Below are 22,252 nucleotides of genomic sequence, written 5' to 3' on the forward strand. Positions count from 1 at the left end.
CTTGTATAGAACAGATTAAAATGTCAATGTTTTAATGTTCTCGTCTGTGGGAAAAAGAAAATAGTTGGGTGTTTTATTTATAACTTAAAAAGAGACTGTACTATGGAAAAGGTTTACTTGTGTGAGATGGAAAATCACTTCAACAATTAAAGATACAGAGTCCCATTTAATATTAAGAGTCTGTAAAGGACTGAAAAGGTTGAAAGGGTGAAATCTCTTCAGGGAATAGGCTATACTGGGGTATACCAACTTAAAACAAAATTATAAACTTAGTGTATTTTTAATCATTCACTCTGTTCTGTTTTCTTTGCATTTGTGGCACTGGGTATATGCATGGGCCATATGAGCTAATGTACCAAACAGGTGAATGTGCTTGAGGGGTAGAAAAGAATGAAAATACCCAAAAAGAATGACCAAAAGTCAGTACTGTCTTTGCTATGATCGGTTTCTGGAAAGGAAACCATGTCTATTTCCTAGAGAAGAAATGTTCATGTAAGAATGAAATTACAATTCCATGTATGTTTTCTGTAGATTTGCTTCCTTGGCAGTTTGAAAAGTGACAATGAAACTGATTCAGAGGTGTAGATTATAACCCCATTGTGCAGGACATGCCGAAGCTGGTTCTGAGGTAGCGGTGACACAGTACAATGCTGTGCAGAACTACAAGCTCAAGCCCTTGGAGCAGTGTAGCTCTTGCATCCATCGGCTGACGGCCTGGGCTGCAGCCGAGTTGAATCGGCAGCCTTGTATGCTTGACTGCTGCAAGGAATTAGTTTTGTGGGCTGGTGAGGAGGTTGGTTTTCTGGTTTTAGTTGAGCACGTTTTGGTATTTTAAAACATTACCTCTGACAGAGAAGAGAACTGAAGTCAAACACAGAAGGCACCAGAGATTTTTCCCTGTCTCAATTATCTGTTTATCCTTTTTACCTATGGAACGGATGGATTTATTGTAGGGTAACCAGGTAAATATAGAAGGTTGTCTGCTGGACTGGGGTTAAGCTGACAGCTGTAATTGCCTACTTTGGAAAAATGCTGCTTTTCTTCAGAAAGTGCCTCCCAGACCTTATTTAGAGATTTACTTAATTTGGGCTGTCCTACGGGTTAACATCTGTGGAATCTGTATTTCTCTGGCAGTTGTGTCTCCCTTGGATGTAAATTACAGATGCTCACCAATGCCCTTTCCTTTTTTTCCTTTGAGAGAGAAAAAGAAATAGCCATTTAAAATAAGCAAATAAAAAGAGCTCCCACTGAAGAGTTATGCTAAAAGAGGAGTGCTGCGTGTGCCTCCCCACTGCCCTACCTCTCACTTAATTTTTTGCAACCATCTCCTACAGCCTTACTGCTGTGGGATCAATTTGTTGGCAAGGGTTATTCAAACACCAGCAGAATGCATGTTCTTACTGTTCTTGTTGGACTTGGGTGTTGAAGCCAACAATAACAGCTCTTGTGTGGGAACTGATGCTGGGTATCTGAGTCAAACTGTTCTTGGTGGTCTGTACTTTACTAGAGTGAAAAAATGTGAGGGGTTTCTTTTCCCATAGTGTTCATTTGTGTTCCTGTTGTTCATTGTTTATAGAATTACAGTGCCTGTGAACAGTCAAAACAAACACTTGGTTTTCATACTTTCAGACATTGCTTTGTGTGCTCTTTTTGTAGGTTTGTGGGGGTTGGTGGGATTTCTCCTTCCTCCATTTGTCATAGGTACATTTTTTTTTCTGATGTGAAACCTGACTGTGGGGACACCTGCTAGGGCAAGGAGAGCCTTGTCCGAGGGACAAGGGGGAGCTGTGGATGTGTGGCATTTTGGGCTGAGCTGTGCTGAGGCTGGTAGCACCAAGAAGGTGCCGCAATCTGAGCATGGTCCTCACCTCACTAAAATCAGACTGCTTTTCCAGGAAAATGTTGGGCTATTGAAGCATTTAGTGCTGTGCTTTGTAATACCAGTCCAAATATTCAGCAACCACCACAAATTCCTTGCTGGTTGTGCTTTGTTGCTTAAGTGAAAGTCCAGAACGCAGGGATACTTATGGGAGCTGAATGGCTTGAAGCTTTCAGTAAGCCTTCCTGTTACCCTCAGGGTACTCTGGAAAAAAATCACATCTTAGTACAGTCTTTGGGATATGATGCAGCCCCAGATCAGATATGTTGCTATTAAATAGAAGTATGATAAGCCTAAAAGCATTGAGTTTGGTATGTGGTATCACTAGGGACCAATCCCACTGTGTATCTTGTTTGGGCTAATTTACTGAACTATTTAGTTTCTTCTCCTACATAACAACTGTTCTACCCCCAGCGTTATTGTAGTTAGTTTTGTCTCTGTAGCTGCCAGGAATAACTTTAGTTTGCATGGATAATTAACTGGATTGAGTAACAGAAAAAAATTATTTCCACACTGTGGTAATAATAAATCTGTTACTACTTTTGGCTCTCCGTATTATTACCATAGTTGGGTATGTCTTAATGAGGAAGTGGCTTCCTTTTACTAAGTTCAAATACCAGCAAGGAGCCTGCTTCTTGAGCATGGGTGTGGGTTTGTGAGAGTAGACAGGCAGACAGAGGGTTGTTGTGCTTTTTTTTTGGGGGGGGGGGGGAGTGGGTGGTTTTGGTTTGTTTTTGTTTTTTAAACTAAGCAGTAATTCATGCACATGAATAGTTTTTATTATTTTTTTTTACTGAAAGCTGCAAATTTCCAGCCTTTGAGACAAGGTAAAAATTGGATTTCTGATCATGTCAGAATCAATGATTTTCTGAGATGGGAATCTATCAAGTGAAATTTTTCCTTAATTTAGAATAAAATAAAACTCAAGTCTTGAAAATAGGCTTAATGTTCAGCTGCTTAGGAATTCTAAAATTTACCCTTTCCTGTTTGGGATACTTGGAGCACTCAAGGTGTGGCCTCACCAGAGCAGAGTACAGGGGGACAATCACCTCCGTGCTCCAGCTGGCTTCACTATTTCTGATATAACCAGGATGCTGTTGGCCTTCTTGGCCACCTGGGCACACTGCTGGCTCTTGTTCAGGCGAGTATTGACCAACACCCCCAGATCCTTTTTTTCTCCGTAGCAGCTTTCGAGCCACTCTGCCCCAGGCATGTAGTGTTGCATGGGCTTGTACCTGATTTTGTGTACCAAAAGGTGATCTCTTGGGTGGAGTGCAGTAATTTGGTGTAGGAGACTACGTCTGAGCACTGAGACTCTGGTGTGATGTGGGGCACTTGTAGTCCCATTGCCTTTTCCATAAACCAAGCCTGATTGTTTTGCCAGATATCTGACATCTTGAATTAATATATTTGCTAATTTTTGTGTGCATTTGCTGTTGTTCTTTTGTGAAAGTGTGCCAAATAACTTCTGCTAGTTGCCCTTCAGCTGATTCCTGTCATCATCATTGTAGCAGTAAGCCTTGATGATACTTGAAAAAGGAAAGTGACATAGTCTAAAGATCAGTCTGAGGAAGCGTTTGCATAAAGGGCAATGCAATGGAAAAGCACAAAGCATTTGGGGAAGAAATGGGCAAAGTACTTTGATAGTGAAAACGAGGGGTGTTAGTTACCTTTGTGCTGACTTAAGCTGGACTGGTAGAAGGAAATGTTATGTCCTTCTATGTAATAACCTCCGTGCTTAATCCATTTTTTTTTCCAACATCCTCTCACCATGTAAACCTTCTTTCTGTAACCACTGTCCTCCTGTCTGCTCCTGCAAAAAAATAAGATGAAAAAGTGAAGTCAGCTGTACTTAGTGTTAAATAGGTGGTGGGGTTTTAAAAGGGTGGGAGGGAAATGTGTAGCCATAGAATCAGAGGCAAAAGTTTGAAGGCTTTAAAACCAATCACTGAGTTTAGAAAGGACAAAAGATGTTCAAGAAAAGGAAACAGTTTTTGGTGGAAAATGCTCTTTACCAAAAATAACTTCATTTTATTGAATCACACAAGTGTTTGGTGTGACGGAGCACTGCCTGTGCTCCATTTCTGAAAGAAAAATCAACTTTGTTATGAATCCTTTCTGTATAAACAATTTAATGATCAAAATTTACTTTGATTATCAAAAACGAGGGTTTTCTTTGTTTCTTTTAAGCTTTCTTTTTTTTTTTGTATCCTGAGTAGAAATGTAGAACTATTTTTTTTTTCCTTGAACAATGGATAACTTATTAGCACAATGTTGAGGTTCTGGTACAGTTTAAATTAATTCCTTTATGTACGTTATGGCTTCAACTAATTTTTTACAAGGGATTGTGACAGAACAGTGATAAAGCATGTTTTATTGAGGTTTCTAGCCCAATGCTTTATGCATTAGAAAATCTTTTCTTAGCATTGTAAGCTACTTTCAGCTTACACAGCGGTGTTGTGTAAATGACCAAAAAAAATTAATTGGGATAGTATAGGGAACCCTGGAACATTTCTCAACTTCTAATGTTTAATTTTGTAAACTTATTGACATGTTGGAGTGTGTTGCTGTGCATTGTTCAGGTGAGACATGAAGGTGATATTTGAGGTTTTGCCCCAACCCTCCACCCCCATCCTGTGTTCAGACATTTCAGGGTCACAAACATAATTTTAATACAGGCCTTTTTTGACTGAGCTTGTATGTGTGACTAAATGTAAAAATGCACGGTTTATCTTCTCTGCAGAACAACCGCAATGAGATAAAGATGAGGAAGGGAATGTAGGACTTTACTACTAATTTAAATAGCTATCGCTACAGAACTGGAGAATATTTGGAATTGGGCCGTTTGTTTTCTCTGCAGTGAACAAAGGTAGTGTGATCTAGCAACTGCAAGATAGGATCATGAACATGATGAAACATGTTCTGATGCCAGGAGCACCTAATATTGACAAAGGTGGTGTTGGTAATGGAAAAGTTACATGCATAAGTTTCTCATTGCCAATGTTCTGTGTTATTGGTATGTCTAAAATTTACACCTGCTTTTCATAAGAAAACATAGGAAAAATATTAAATTGATGTGTAATATTTCAAGTCTAACAAGTATTTTTAAACTGTCCTAGGTGTCCGTGGAAGGAAGAGATGATTAAAGCTGAAATACTGTCTTCACTTAGAAAGTGAGCTGGGAGGAGGAAGTCAATACTAAGGAATCTTCTGAATACTAAAGGTAAGTACTTGCATCTGTGTCTCGAATGTTACAGTTGTTTTTCTGATTTTTGGCTAATATGAATACTAAGTGTGATATCAGAAGAGGTAAATCATAAAAGCTCCATTCTTAGTGGATTAAGAAAACAAACAGGAAAACTAAATTAAAATGTGGTGGATGAGAAACTTTGAAAGATAAATGTCTGGATTGGAGAGGGCAAGGTATGTCACTGTCCCAGTGAGCTTTAAACACTTGTGGTCTGAAATGGTCATGTGGAAGATGGGGTGAATCTCCGGACTCATTTTACAGCTTGTAGCTAGCAAAGCACAATAGGAATTCTTGAGGAGGTAAACTGAAGGTAATCTTTTTGTTTTAAGCATATTATATGCAATTCTTAATTACTTCTAATCTTGTTTCTAGCTCTGTAACTGGAAATCTGACCCTTCTGACTCTATAAATTTCTATTTCATTCTTAACCATTAAGCTATCTTGTGTTGGAGATAAGTACAGGTAGCAGTAAAAAAATTTGGATACCTGTATTCTTTTGGAGATATTAAATCTGTGGACACCCCAAGCAGAAACTTGTGTCCTGAGATATAAGGGACTCATCGCTTGTGAAATATCTTATGTCAAGATGCAGAAATCAGTCTGAAGTCTGATACTACAAAGTGTGGTTTTGGAGAACACAAATTAGCACCCTTTCTGTGTGAGGTAGGCATCACAGAAACACCTTCCAGCTCTGATCACTCCTTTAAAGTGTCACAGCACTTTAGTTGGTGTTTTGCAGGTACTGGAAGATTTTCAGGCTATAGCTTGCAAGCTGGTTCTGTATCCTCTATTCAGTGGGGATGACTTGTGTTTTGTTTTCATGTGCTAGCTCTTTCTGATCACATCGCAATGATGGGGGAAGATACCTTGCAATGATGGGGGAAGATAAATCAAAGTGCATGCATGTGTAACTTCACAGGTCTTCTGTAGATTGATCGATAGTTTTGTTGCATCTATAGTACTTGCAGTAGATGGAGTTGTCCCTCAATGACTTTACTCATTAGACAGAGTAGTTTGGGGCATTTCGTCATTTGGTTTGACTCCCCTTTCATGCAATAGTGCTCCTTTTTATTGTTGAATACATTAGTGTGTTTTACATGCCAATAGCTTTCAGCTTTGCCTCATGTTTTTGTGAGCTGGCTCGTGAAAGGGAAGTGTTTAGTTGGTGACAGTGTGAGATTGCATGAGAACTAGACAAGCCTTGGATAATGCTGATAGATTGGAACAAGCTTATGCAAGGATTTCTAAGGGAGCAGGACAAGCTGCTTGTAACATAAGTTCCTAATTTATTTTTGTTAGTTTTTATTCTGCTTCTGGGTACTTAACAGCTACGGCATGTGTGCTGGTTTCCCATCTGCTCAAAGTAAGACAAATGGAATTGTATAGTTGCTTTCATATGTAGACCCCAGTTCAGTTATGCACTTCAGGGCTAGACAATTGAAAAGTGCTATAGATTTACTAACATCTTGAGGCCATCTGAAGAACATCTGGAAACTGAGGCAAAGTCAGAACACGATGGCCCAATTATGAGTTCAATTTGACACACCCTGGTTTTCTTCACATAGGACTTCAGGGAATCCTCCATACGCTTCTTTTACTTATTTGGGAGCATTTGCACACCCCTTTGTCTTTAATGATCTTATTATCTAGGCTTGCTCAGGGAATGAGTTTGTTTTAAAACACAAAACAACACACACAAAACTGGCTTCCTTGTCTGTGCATTTTCTGATGTTCTCAGTGGACGTGCAAAACCTAAAAACACATGCACAAGTTAAAATGCTGAATCTAAACATCATCTAACAGTATAGAGTCCTTTTCCTTTCTGAGTGTGCTTATCCACGTAGTTTCCAGGTCAGCTGCAGAGTGGTGTTATACGAAACTCTAAATATGAGACATCAATATCATAAGATGCTAGGTTTCAGACTGTATCTGCTCATGCTGGTGTGCTTGCAAGTAGGGATAGGAAATACAGATAAGAATTTTTGGTGAAGGTGGAAAAATGAGATTTAGCCCTGCAATGAAAATCTTACTATCTAGGATTATTTTAGATCTTTAGTTCCTATAATAATCTGCTATAAGGGGATATAGAAGATAAGGGAAGTGTGTTGGAGAACTTGCAAGTTTGCTTCCTTTGTTAGGAAACTAACTCTCCTACTGTGTTTCCTTTGGTAGGAAATGTTCTACGTATCAGGGATGTAATTAAGAACAACGGCAACAACAAAAAAGCAAAAAAACAAAACCATTCCCTGAGAAAATAAAAGAAATAAAAGCAAATTAAAAATTAAAAACAAAATATGTAACTTCAAGCAGGATCTTCCAACTAATGGTAAATACTTTGTGGTTTTACCACATTTAAATAAAACTGTGGTTTGGAAATGTTCTTTGAAATGACTGAAAGAAATGTATTTTTATGAATGTTTTTCTGTGTTCCATGTTTTCTTGATCCTTGACACCTTTCCAGAGCTCTGCTCTTTTCACTTTGCTAATTCACATTTTTAATTTGTATTTTTTAGATCTTTAAGCATACAAGAAAAAAATAGTTCTTACTTAAAGGAGCGCCTTTCTAATGTAAATGTCTGCTTTTAGAAAGCTATCCATCATGGATAGATTCAGTGTCTGACTCTGAAAAGCAGCTTTTTCTTTATTGCTCTTTTCCTGCATAAACCTTCTCTGGAGAAAGGAGCTACATGCCATCATGTATTTTTCCAATCTGCATATTACAGATGTACCATGTTCTCCCATCTAAGTAGTAATCTTTAAGAATTAAAATGTTCTTAACAAAGAGTAAGAAAACGTCTTTTGATTAAAAGCAAAATTTAGAAGTGACTGTCTACTGCATTTAAGAAAACAAAGACAAAATCTGGGGAGTATTGTTGTCCTTACAAAGTATACAGTACTAAAAGTAAAAATCTCTAATAATGAACAGTCTGTTAGCCCTTTCTTTTTCTGATAGTGCATTCAATTTTTAGAACAGAACACATTTGCAAAACCATGATTATCCCAGTTAAGTCTGCTAATACTCTTGCTTTTCTTTGACTTTTCTACATCCTTTTAGTAATTATCCAAGGATCAGAGGTTCATAATATACCAACACTGAAACACTATAATGCCTTTTGTTATTTTTTATATATTATTAATTATATACTTGTTTACGTGTGTACATGTAACCTGAGGATTTCTGAAAACTTGATGCTGTAGTGTGATTCAAAGAGGACAACAGTGGACAATTACAGAACAGTTATCAGGTTTAAATGCTACAGAAGAACAGGCGAGAGACCTCAGCTGTTCTGTAGTTACCTAACTCCTGGCATTCTGTTTTGACTACATGTTCCCACATGACACTCGTTGGCTCATGTGATACATGCAAACAATGAAGGTCTAAAGGCCAGCTATATATATATATGTATGTTTAAAGATGCATCTGCTCCTAAAGATGCAGATGAAAACTAGCTAACTGACTTCAAGTGATTAATTTCTTTTTTTTTTGCTGTACTTTCCTGTTTGATTTGTGCCAGTTCACACCTGAGTACTTTTTCCTTGCAAGCTTCTGCTTTCTAACAGCGGTTCTTGTCTTGCTGGCTACTAGGCATGCTGACTTTTCCTCTAAAGGGATGGTATCAGATGAGCCAAATACCCTGCAGGATGTGCTCAGTTTAGCAAAGTGTGTGCCACAGAGGAACACAACCTAATTATTTACAATCAATGTAGCCTGCACATCTATTTAGTTCTACCATTATCTTCATCAATCTGAAAATACTTAAAAAGGTTTGCCAACCTAGGGATGAACATGGGAGAGAGGTCTTTGGGTGATAGATTGGGCACATAGTCAAATAATCAGACTGTTTAGAGGTTGGTAAAAGATGTATGAAAGCATGTGAGTAGGAAGTGGGGGAGGTAAAGAACAGGATCTTCTCATAATTGGAATCTGCTTGCTCTCAGTTTTTCATGGCAAAGCAAGTCAGGCCTCTGTGGACTTTCTAAACCAAATGAATTATGGTCTTGAATAGTAATGTGGTATTGCTAATGATTTCATTGCTGACCACAGCTGTTGGCAGTAAGGCTAGCACTATCATTTCATTTCTGATGTATTTTTGAGGCAGTTTGCTTATTAAATTAGTTGGCTCTTCTTTACAGACGGTTCAAGCTATAGTTGTAAAGTAATGAATTTGGGAACATGGGTAGTACAAGTTAAAGTTTGTGGGCTTATTCCTTTTTTCCTTGATGTTGATGAGGGCATACATCAGATCATTAAACATAGCGGTCTAGATTATATTTTAGAATCATAGAATTGTTAAGGTTGGAAGAGACTTCCAAGATCATCTGATCCAATCATCCCCCTACTACCAATATCACCTAATAAACCATGCCCCGAAGTACCACATCCAACCTTTTGTTTTTGAATCTGTGAGAAGATCCTGATTTTCACTATGGCAACTTTTTGTACCTTGCAAGGCTTGAGTAGCAGTATGGTTCAAACTAGGAGTGAAGTGTGATCCATAATCTGTTAATGCACTGGCAAATTTATGGTGAAGCTCAATTGCAGAGGACAGATTATTTGCTTTTGCCTTCTCTTGAGTTAATAATAAGGTTACCTTTACTCAAGTCCTAACTACACTGATTTTTAATTGTAAAGGCATATTTGTAAGACAGGTGGCCCTGAAGCTGTCTTGAGCTGTGGGCAAGCTGTTAACAGTCCTGGCATGTAGACTGGGCTCTAGCTAACTTCTGTGTTGTTAGTCTTCTCAATGTTTTTCTTAATTGCTTGTCTCTGCAGAGAAATCTGGTGAAGCAGGTGCTCTCACTTCACTGGGGAAAAATTTATTATGGGCCTGACATGCTGCCCTACGAAAGAACGTGGATTAGACTTGCTCAAGCCTAGCAGGAAAATGATTGAGGCTCCTTTGTGGTCAACCATTAGGGTGGTATTCTACAGAGTACTGCTCCCTAAACAAAATAAGCTATCTCAAAATATATATATATATTTGGTCTGTGTAGTCTAAATACTTTTGAAATGAAGACCAGCTTTATGGAGGAATGGTTTTCAGGCTGCTTGGATAAAATACTGATTATTTTCAATATTCCTGGAATTTAATTTACCTTTTTCACAGAGAGGAGAGACACAAACCAAAGCTATCTGTTGGCAGAAATACTAATTTTCTTTGAATCTTTCCTGATCCTGAATGCATCTTTCATAAACCTGTTTCAGAGACAAATGACATGGGCATGAGTCAAAGGAAGACTGAGTCAAAAGCAGATTCTTCCTTAGCTACACTGTTTATATTTGAACGGCCTTTTTTCCTTCTTCCTCCATTGCTAAAAGGGTGAACTGGAAATCCCTACAGCATTTTGAGAGACATTTCCCACAGAAATGGATATGAACCACCAAAATGGAAAATAAAAGCCAAGCCAGCATCTTTTCATTGTATTTGCTTGTTAAGTTCTATAAATAATCACAGAGGGCTTAATATATGTAAGGATTGGAAGATAGCCTAATTTCAGAAGCAGACTTATTTCAGAAGCAGACTTTCCAGAATTAAAAGTTATGGTGCTGTTTAGCAGTTAATGGACCATGGGCTTTTACTTGACCAAAGTCCTCGTGCCACATAACCATGTATTCAGGAAGAAGGAACAATAGATTGGCTGCTTGTCTTCAAGGATTTGCCCTGACTTCAGAGATATCTGATGTATCTTGTGATACCTTCTATGTCTAGCTGCATTTAAAATCTCAGCCATTTCTAGTTGCTGTTTAGTAGTATTAGAAGAGGAGAAGGAAGGTTAATGGTTTACTGGCAATAGTAAAAGCCAATTTTTTATAGTAACTTTTTTATATTAATGAAGTCCAGCATTTGGATGTAAGCAATTTTGGGTGCTTTTCCTTTAAGTGCTCAGATAAAATCGCTAATCTCTATCCTGAGGCTGCATACTTTCCTTGGTTCGTGCACAGTGCTTCAATGACTTGAGCAAGATTTGTGTGTTTGTCAGAGCTCAACTCTTCCTGGTGTGGCATAACTGGAAGAAGGTTTTCCTGCTTCAAAGCCTTCTGTTCACATGGTCATAGCACTGGTCATAATATTCCTGAACCACCAACATCGTCAGCTCAACTGCTGAATATTTCATTCAGAGAGTAATCATCTTGTGGCTCCTTTATTTTGCATGCGTAGTGCAAAAATGTTTAGATTTGTTTCCTCTGCTTGACAGTGACTATGGAAAGAAGAAAAGAGTTGAATAAAATATTGTTCTTGGTTATGTCTGCATCTTTATTGATTTTAATTGTATAGTTTGAATGAAAATGAGAATGGAATCACTTGCATTGGGCCTGTACGTATATCTAGTATGTCTTAGTCACATGCTGAAAAAATTCTTTAACCTAGTCACTAGTTTGTATATCCCTGGACTGACTTACTAAAAATACAACAGAAAAAGCAGAGAATCCTGACTTTTATTAGAGCAGTTTGACTTGCAAATATTTGATTGGTTCTTTTCCTGTCTAACTCTTCTGTGTAAAACTCATTTACTGTTTTTCCTTTTAAACTGTTAGCTGACCTTACATACGAATCCCAGCTGTGCATTAGCATTGCTTGGGGATGTGTTTGTATCTTTTGTCTAAAAATACCCAGCCGGTAGGATTCATGATCCATGAAAGCTAATTGAAACAATTTCTCTTCAAGTTTTGGCAAGCGAAGCATGCATTATAAGCATTAATATCTATAAATTGAATTGTTAATGAATCTAGACACTAATAATGAATGCAATTTTGCAGGCTTAACTAGAAACACTAAAATTATCAGGATCTGGAACAGAATTTTCAATCATTTTTGCTTATTAAATAGCAAAGCTATGCTTTTAATAAGCTAATCATTTTTATTTGACCCCATAGGAGTAGCTCAGCTGATTAGAAACAGGTTTCTAAGTGCAAAACAATGTTGTTTTTCTCTCACTGTTTTAACCACCACAGTGCTGAGATCTCAGATCAGATACTTATCTCCCATTGTGGCTATGACGCGAATGCTTACTCTGCAATTCCTCTGAAGGAATTTACAGTAGAATCTCTATTTGTCCCACTTAATGGGAGAGTATTCCACATAGATGAATAGTGTGTGTAATCTGCCAAAACAATTGTAGCTTTTTTGAAAGATGGTTCATTTAAAAAAAATTACTTCTACTCATTTTTTAATATCCAAAAGTAGAAGAGCACTTGATATAATTCCAAACTCAAAATCAAAACTAATAACTGAAATTTTCTTCCCACCTAATTTAAAATTAGCACTGAAGGTTAGTTTATGCAGATGAAGAATATGGTAGGATTCAAAACTTCAGCAAGGAAATTTGAAGTTATGATAACTTTTTAAACAGTTTTGGGATGTATGCAAATTCTATTTAGTCTAGTGGCTGGAGCCCAGGAAGACCCAAGGAAACAGATTCTTCAAGTCCCTTTAGTAAAATTTCTTCTCCCCAAACTAATGCTGGCAGCTCTTGCAGACAGGCTATCAGACTTTATGGATCACTGGTGTCTTTTAGAAAAGCAATTTTTTGTACTACAAAAATAGTAACCCTACACCATTTGTTAAATAAAAAAAAATCAGACTTGGTTATCATATCAAGATTATCAAGATAATGGTGAAGAGCTCTGTGAAACTATGTAAGGAGATAACAGGCTGAAAAGGATATCAAGGATTTATTGTTGGATGTAGGCCTAGAAAAGACCATGAAAGGTTCCTCTGGCTATGAAGATGATTGATACCTTTATGGAAATGTATTCAAGTGCTTAATTATCTTTACTATTTGAGAGATTTTTTTTCATTTATTTAATCTAAATCTACTTTACCACTGTTCATACCTACTTCTGCTTGTTTTGTGTTCCATGAATACAGAGAAGGTTTTCTGCTCTTTGTCACAACGTTCTAGGTATCTAAAGGCTGTCTCCTTGTATCTCTACTGCCTGGATAAACAACACCCTATTTCTTCACTTCTTCAGTGTGGACATGCATGGGATGAGAGCGAGGTTGACTGACTTAGCAATGTGTGTTGGGAAGGGAGAAATGGTAGTGAGCTTGATTGGTTAAAGTGATAAGAAAAAAACATCAACAGATGGAATGAAATAGCACAATTCTACTTTCCAATGTTCTTCACCAAAATAATGGGATAGCAGTATTGTTTCATAATTTGATTTAAAATATTTATTTTTAGTGAATATAGCAATACTCATTGAATTGCAGTGTATTGCATACCATCGTTCTAACAGTATAGAGCTTTAAATGTTACGGTTACTATCAAATACTTATCTCAAGTAATTCGGCATTTTATTTTGTTTGGTTTTTTCTGCTTGGGCTTGGTTAGCGAAAGAGGAAGTAAATTTATTTGAATTTATCCAAAACTGTTTCTTGAGATTTCAACACTAACAGATCAGTAGAACAGGCATAAGTTTTTCCTGTATCTCATGCAGGAAAGCAGTTCTAACACAATGATGCTTTTGCTTCTATTTTTGTATGCTTTGGGGTTTTGTTTGAACGTTGATTATCTTCTAAGTTTAGTAAATGTTAGTTATTGAGGTAATATCTCTTTAATGTGTGGCAATATAGAGCTTGTATTTATCCTTTAAATGTTTGTTTTACATGTAGTTTTATTTTAGCCAAATACAAATATCAACTCAAACTTACTTCTGCAATTGCAAAATAATGGTTGCACAACTGCTCATCCTGTACTTTAAATGCTCACAAGAAAATCACTTGCCAATAAATTTTTCCATTTGTTTTGACTTGGTTGCATTTTTTGCCAAAAGTGCAATTTAGTTCCTTTGTTGTGGACTGAAGACAGCATTGCCTGTTGGGTTAGTCCTTGTCCCTTTTATTGTCATAATGCTGAGACATATCAGGCCGAATATGAAAATATCAAGGGAAGTCTACAGTGCCAAAAAATTATAATGCTTGAGATCTTCTACTATTCCCTTGGTACTGAGACAAAGAAAGAAAATGCAGTGTTATGACTATTCCATTTCTAATTTGGAGCACAGGACCATGATTTAAAGTCATAAGGCTGAGTTTACACAAGTATTTACTTTGCAGTGCAGTGGCAAAATCTGTATAGAATTATCTTTTTGTAAAGGTTTGGAGACTTTAATTTCAAGATGGATGGTATGCTAACAATGAAAAAATGGCTGTGTACTCCTCAAAAATGGCTGTGTACTCCTCCTGTCTAGCTTTTCTTAATCATGATACTCTTCAGGCTTTGAAGCAACTTTCTTCCAGTTTAGAGATCCTCATAGATCTGTGGATGTGGTTTTGAGGGGAGGTTATTTTTTTTGTTGTTTTATAGGAGGCAGGTAACTGAGGATCAGGAGTTGCTCTCTTACATCTGAACATCTGATTTTCCTGCTTATTTAAAAGGGGTGGAAAAATAAGCTTACCTATAATCCTTTTGTGGCTGCTGGTATACTTCCCTGTACAACTTCTTCTGTGAGAAGTCCATATTCTGAAAGACAAATATTAGAATTACCTTCAGTAATTGGTATTAGAATCCCTCCATTAATGGCTGATGTGTTCAATTTTATTCTGTCTTTACTTTCAAAGATTCCTTTTTCTGAACCATAATACAAAAAAAAGTCTGAGTTACTGCCTATTGACATTCAGGAGACTAGCTGCCCTGAAGTTAATTCCTCCTGTTTAAGTAAACTGCTTCAGTTGGAGCTGTTAACATGTAGAATATTGGCATTTCTGTTTAGTGAACAGTAGTCTTGTATGAGTTTTTTTTTGCTGAGTTTATTATGTGTACTTTTCAATAAACTTTGCAAATGATCCAAATAAATCTAGTAAGCTGCTAGAGAGTCATATTCAGACTAAACAAAATATTTTTTATCCTGGAGTTAAACACTTATGGTGTGTCTGTGTAACCCTTTGCAAATAGATCAAGTTCCCCAAATTAATGAGGAATTAAATTAACCTAAATTAAAACTTGGTGCAAGTAATCCTTAAATATCCTGGGTTACACAGCTGTTTCAGCAGTATGTTTTGCAGTATAATAGTAGTCATCTCAAAGCAGATGTTGGGAAACGATGATTTTTTTCTATGTAGAGTGCTACCACATGGTACACCTGTTGTCCACTTCCAGAGATGAATCCTACAGGACCTAATGTACTATTGCAAGGACTTTTGGCATCATGCTCAGTGTTATGAGATGAATGGCCAAAAGGAAAGTTACTCATCTGAAGATGTACTTCTTTGTAGGCTCTCTATCTAAATGCATGTTTTACAAAATCATCTGCTGCTTTATCAGGTCTCTCGCACAGTAACTGAGAAAACTGTTCAGCAATTCCTTTCATACTTGCACCATATTTGGTGCAAGTTGCTTCAATGATGGGAAAATATATTTGTCAGTCAGGATGCTACATAGGCTCTGTGTGCATCCAAGAAGCTACCAAAATAATAATTTTTTTCCTTACTGTAAATATTTTTCCTTACTGTGAATAGTTTGATAGATATGAATGTCAGTATAAATCAGGTAATATATTAAAGCTTTGTGGCCTCTTTCAGTTAGACGGCCAGTTCTGATGGTTAGTGTTCAAAAGCAGACATCCTCCTCCAGAAAAGAAGTTTCTATAACTGAGACCTCCACTGGAGACCTCCACTGAAGTCACTGCACTGACACAGGCATGAGTTAGAGAACATTCAGGCTTTGTAGTCTGAGATGCAGTTGTTTCAGGAGGAAAAAAAAAAATGCCTATCTAAAAATCCCTTATTTAAGACTGAGAGATTTGCATGAGTTGTTTTGTTCTTTTTCTTTGTCTATAAATAGAAAAATCAATGGTCTTTGTTCTTATCGGGGGGGGAGGGAAATGTACATTTTCCCACTTGAAAGGACTAATGGGATAATCTGGTCCACAACACAATTTTAGCTATGAGGGAGGCATCCCCATTTGATCTCTAGAAATCTAAGTCTTCCATCTAGCCTTGCATGATGCTGCTGGTGTGGAAAGTTCCAGGTTATAGCACTTCTGATTCATAGCTTTCCTGAGCATCTGTGAAAATCTATGCTGCATTGTCTGAGTACAGTCCCAAATGAGGCTACAATTTTAAAGTCACCGTCTTTTAACTGGCCAAATGGCTAGTGGAGTTGTAACATACTTACAGGTTTGGTTGCAAAGATTAGTTGTTTTAATATATACTGACAGGTATTTGAGCCTTTCAAAGTTGCTGCTGAGTCACTAATGTGAAAACTGAATGATAGTCCTGTGGGAAGTTTAAGGTTGTTTATGTTCTTCGTTGACTTCAGGCGAGCAAGATCCAAAATTCTTTACTCTGGTCTTCTACATGTATTTCTGGAAAAAAAAAAAAAAAAAGAATTTTTAAAAGATTTTTTTAAGGGTGCTATTCAGGAGCTCTGCATACCTGTGCTTGTTTCTTTGTGACTCTTGCATATTGCTGCTCTTTCAAGGAAGGGAAACAACTCCAGAGCATCTTTTTGGAGAAAAAAGAAAAAGTACTGAACTGTTTTAAATATATTGGATAAGCAAGCATATTTCTTGGCATTGCTTCAGTCTCAGTTGGCAAGCCATCTAAGACTTATCAGTCTTTTTGCTAGCAACCTCCATTGGTTTTGAGTTAGATTATACATATTCATTAGCAGAATGTACTTAACCTCGTATTATCCTGAGGTATCCTTTCACTGTCACTGCGATCAATGGTTACTGCTGCAACTATGCACCAAACTTGTAGTTTCAGAGCTGTTGTGTAAGATTTGTCCCTTGAATTGGATTACTTGACACTTCTGGGCCTAGAACATTTTATGGGTGACTGTGGGTGTAGAAAAGGAAATGATGGCAAAGTATAATCCTTTTGTTGCATAGGGAAGATGAATAGGAAATGATTACCCACTTACACTATTAGAAGACCTAGGGAACATCAACTAAAACAAGGTGTGAGGTTCAAGACAAACATAAGGAGGTGGTTCTTCATGCTGTGTGATTAAGCTGCAGAACTCTTTGCAGTTGTGGATGCTACAAGTTTACATGGCTTCAACAGTGACAGAAATAATTCATTAAGGACTAAAAAGTAAAAAGAAAATCCCTCTGATTCAGGAAGCATGAAATAAATAAGTCTAGAAGAATATTCAGAAAAAAAAAATGATTCCTGTATTGCAGTCTGTGGGGAATGGTTGAGCTTTTAGAATAGCTTGTGCAATATCCTTCAAAAGTCCTTCTGATAGCTACAGTTTTTCCTGTGTCTTAAGCTTTGCTGGCCAGCAGCTTGAATAAACTATTATTCTATGGTATAACATCTCTCACTGGTGACGCTGGATTACCTGAAGTTGTAGGTTGTCTGATTCCTACCTGTAGGCAATGGGCTGTTGGTTAATGGCAGACTTGCTTCCAAACTGCTACACAGAGTTCAGTCGTAAGTTCACTCCAGTTTCTGAGATTCCTAAATATTTCTTGGGTTGCAGACATACAGAGAGCTTGTCTGCGGTGTAGCTTTAATTCATTCAGTTCATTATCATGGGTGAAGAAAGAGCTCTTACAGACACATCATTCACTGGACTTGCTTTAAACACTACATGCCTTTTAAAATAGCAAACTGGAAGTTTATTCTGGCAAAGTAAAGGATTAAATCCTACATTGTGATTTTGTTCTCAGTTTTGTAAAAGAGAAACAAATTAATGAGATACGATCCAAGACTTTTAATTTAATAATGACTTTACTGCAGTGGGGAAACTAGACCTTTCTTCTGTCCCCTCCCTCATTGAGGTGCAAATGCAACATCCAAACAGTTCTCTCCAAGAGTTTCAGTGAACTTTTATTTCAGCTGCATGCCTTTCATACTTTTTTCTAGCTTTTAATAGCTTGCCTAATATCATCAGTGGTTTTAAGTGTCTTATGCAACAAGTTATATGTACTGTATGTCACAAAACATCACTAAGCAGATTTTAGTAAATCCATGATTTCTGTCTCACCATTAAGTCTACATGAAGAATGCCCTTTCATATGCGAAGTCTGCTTTGAGTTACCAGCTAGAATGCTTTTTTTGAACTTTTTCCTTCCTTTCATTCCACATTCTATCAAATTTTGCACTCTCAGGGCCCAACTTAAGCCTTGGCTTTTTTTTGTTTTGTTTTGTTTTTTTTTTTTTTTTTATTTAAGATTTCATTTGAATTTCATTAAAATGAGGAGATTAATGTATTTGTGTGTTTTTTTGTCTCCAAGACTTCAACTTTTTAGGGCTCAGACATCTTTTGATGATGGATGTTGTGACAGTCTTTTGACGCTTTCCATAGGACTATAACCAAGATTTATTGTAATAGTAGCCCTAAAAATCAAGAGAGAAGTATAAATGTATTTTTGTGCAATACTTTCTGTAGCCTGTGACTCTGAGAAATCACTGTGTAGAACAGTAACTGCACATACTATTTCTCAGACTTACTAATGTGTTGAGATTTTTATCTTGTCTTCTGCTTTCCTGTTAAATTAGATTACAACTCTAATTATTCAGGAAGAGAAAATATTGAGCTTGCCCCTCAAATTGAAGATGTGGAATATAGCTCTAGACAATGTTTTAACAGTTAGAAATGTAAATGTAATAACCTGGGTACAACAAATAATTCCTTAACAGAGACCACTGAAAGTGGAGCACTGATTAGTAAGCTTTTTTTGTGACACACTATTGTCTGCAGCTGCAATAGAAATGCATAGGTCTCTGAATATGGTCTTGACACCAGCCCTGTTTCCTTCACATGGAAGTACAAACTGTGCCTAAGAATCTTGGAGCAGGAGAGAAAATTTAGACTTTTCTTTAGGGTTTCTTAATGGTGTATTGACATTTTCCAATCACTCTTGTTCACCCTTCACTCCAAGTAAGGATGAGTTTTTGTTAGTAGAGTTCTTTGGTTTAGCCAATATCAGAATTGATTATGTTTTGTAGTCCGTACTTCTTCCCTGATTCAGGACTTACAGTCCGTTCTTCTGCAATGTGGTAATGAGATCTGGGATAATAATGTCAAGCTGTATCTAAACAATTGGATTAAAGGAAGCCCTTGGAATAGGACAAAGGTTGGTGTAACATTGGATCACGTGGCCAGTTGCTAGCCAATTCCCTAGGGATAAAGGTTTTACTTCTGCCAAAGCTTGGCAGCTAGCTTTCAGCTTCTTCCATCATCAGCATTTTGCATCCAATGTTTTAAAATCTCTGGAAAATGCAGCTTAAGGGAGTTTGAGGGTGTTATCTTTAATTGGACTAACTCAAAAAAAAAATAATATTGAAAAGCGTTCTCCTAGTTTCATTGTTATTGACCTGATGTTGAGAATAGCTTGTGCTATTCTAGAGGAGAGGAGAATGTATTTTCCTTTGTTTGTGCTTTGTTTTTCAAATTTTGGGAGGACAGAAGAGGTTGAATTCATAGACAAAACAGAGGAAGAAATGTTGAGAAAAATAGGGAAGGGTTCTTTAATTTGCTTTAGCTGCTATTAAAGTCTGAGCATGAGTAGGAAATATTTTCAAAGCGGTTTCTACTTGTTGGTCTCCCTTTTTTGTCTACTTGCTCATAGACCCAGCTGTGTAAGGATCTATAACCAGCTTGCAGATGTTGGTAATAGCATCATCAATTCCCTTTGCCTTAACCCTATTTTTAAAATATATTCTGTGCCATTATTGCTATGGAAGCTGGACTCAATGCCACAATCATAACATGCGCCTTTCAGAACAAGACAGAGTCAATAATAAGAGAGAATATCTATTTGTCAAGTTTAAAACCAGGAAAGTTTGAAAGGTGGATGGGACCTTTGTTTTCCCTTAGTGAAGTTCTTTTTCTAACTATAATTATACTTAGAAAGTGGCTACCTTATTGAATGATATGGCAATTGCCTATTTTGACCTCAAAACACTTTTGTTCTTGACATTCATTCTCCCTTTTCTCCTTGCAAAATTAGTGTTAGGTAAGAGGGAGGTAGATACTTCTCTAGCTTATTCATCAGCAGCAACAGCAATGTTGTTAATTATGTTTTGATTGTAGAGACTGTATCATGAGTGGCCAGAGAACACAGAATTAGTTTCAGATTTTCATAGCTAGAAGGTGAGAAAATCATCTTTCAGTTTGCACACTAAGCAAATTTACTCCGGAGATCATTGAGGCGTAATAAACTGCAACTTTGTTTTTTCATGTTAGCATTGCTTTCAATGTACAGATCTTACTATGGGAAATAATATAGTGCACTTCTTGGAGGACTGTACTGTACTTTTTTTTTTTGCACACATCTCAGCTTTGGCGGGTATACTTTTAGTTTTTATTTTGCTTCTTTTATTTTTTTATCTTAGGAAAGCTTATTCAAAATGTATTCCTCAGGAGTCACTAACTAGCTCTTTGTGTCTTTGTATATATTAGCGTTACCAGTTAGATGCCTGCTGAAGAATACAAACCGTTACTGGTCAGTACTCAGCAGCAAGTAGAAAGGTGACTGGTTACTATGAATCTTAAGGGACTTCAGCTTTTTAAAAGTTTTGTAATTTATTTAAATTTGCAATAAAATTTTGATGAGTCTATCTACTTAAAGAAGTAAAATAACGTGTTGTTTAAGGTGTCTTGTTCCTGCAAGTTAGGATTGTCCAGGCTGGATTTATTCTGTTCCTGTATCTTCAGCAGAACTGTCTGCTCAATCACAGTCACGTGAAACCCACTGAAAGTATCAGTTTGCTTGCATTTCATTAAAGATCGTGAGTTTTGCACTCACAAGAAGATTTTTTTAACACCTAATATATACTAGTTGCAATACCAAAAATAAATAAAAGGTTCTTACCAGTAGCTTCTAATCAAAGATTGTGATGTTTTACATGTACAAGTCAGAGAAGACAGCAATAGTGACACTGTGTATGCAAATTTCTCAATGACTTTTTGTATTATTTCTTGCATGCAAGATAGCAAAGGTAAATTCAGAAGGAGCTAAAGAGTGTGAAGAAAGAAACTATGTTTGACACTACAAACCTAAGATTTTCTCCATGCTGCTACTTAAGAGTGTACAGACAAAAAAAATTTCTTTATATATAATTTGCTAGTACAAAGCACCTGCAGTTAGAAAAAATGATGAAACAGTTGCTGTGAGATTAGTAAACGTGGATCTCTGCAACATTTCTAAAATAATTTTCCTGAGTAAAGTTGCATTTCAGGGCTGGAAGTAATGATTTATGAGGAAATATGGGAAGAATTAGATATATTTATCTTGGCAAAATAAATGAAGAGTGTTATACTTGTCCACAAGCATCTGAAGAACATAAACAGAAACCATGGAGAAGAATTGCTTTGGACAGGGCCTAAGGAATGCAGATGAAATGTATTATGATCATAATGCAAGAAGGAAAATATATCTCAGATATCAGGTAATATCCTTCATTATCAAGATTTAGTAAGATCTATCATAAGAGTATGAAGTAAATGGTAGAAGGGCCGTTCCTTGACCGAGTTTACTGAAATTGGATTAGAAGATGTAGCATAGTTTAGCCCTGAAAATGGAATTGTCATATGCCTAACAAACATTTCAGACTATGGTAAAACCATGGTACAACTAGTATCTATTTCAAAGTTTTCTCTTAACTTCATTGAAGCACAGATTCTGTCTTGGTGTGAGAATTCTAGTGTGCAGTCATTGAGTGAGTGTGCCTTGGTCATGCTAACTGTGAGATTCTCTCTCAACTGAATATGCATCTAAATCTTGTGGCAGTGAGACTTCATAAAATAATGCTATTGTCATATGCTCCTTCACCTGGTAAGTGTCCTAGAACCAATCTGCAGAGAAAAAGGGGACAGAAGATCTTGATCCCGTTCTACTTTCTAGCTCCCAGTTGTGGTGGTTTTACCTTGCTAGGCAGCTGACCACAACTGTGCTCTCACTCCAGTATTTCTATGTGTCAGTATTGCTCAGCAGTAGACACAACACTGGTGCAATACCAGTGCTGTTCTAGCTACAAGTGCAGAGCACAGCACTGTATGGGCTGCTGCAGGGAAAGTTAACTCCATCCCAGCCAGACACAGTACACCAGTTACTTACATGGAGGCCTCCCAGACTTCAAGGCTTTCTTTAGAAGCTCAAGAGTATTGAGTCTGGGTGGCTGGCACTGCTTCAGAAAACTCTGGCTCTGGTTGTCTGGTGA

At 37.1% G+C, this 22,252-nt stretch overlaps 1 protein-coding gene across 6 annotated transcripts in view; it reads left to right on the forward strand.

Annotated features, from left to right (window-relative positions):
* Window positions 1–327: 327 nt before the first annotated feature.
* Window positions 328–22,252, forward strand: part of PMFBP1 (polyamine modulated factor 1 binding protein 1) — a 112,673-nt gene continuing 90,748 nt past the window's right edge. For all 6 annotated transcript variants that reach the window (XR_004753776.1, XR_004753779.1, XR_004753778.1 and 3 more), the window contains exons 1-3: window positions 328–492; window positions 606–785; window positions 4,999–5,102. The gene's annotated coding sequence lies outside the window, so the exon portion shown is untranslated. The remainder of the gene's footprint in view (window positions 493–605; window positions 786–4,998; window positions 5,103–22,252) is intronic.

Source organism: Oxyura jamaicensis, chromosome 11, assembly GCF_011077185.1.
Source record: "Oxyura jamaicensis isolate SHBP4307 breed ruddy duck chromosome 11, BPBGC_Ojam_1.0, whole genome shotgun sequence".
NCBI classification, from domain to species: Eukaryota; Metazoa; Chordata; class Aves; order Anseriformes; family Anatidae; genus Oxyura; species Oxyura jamaicensis.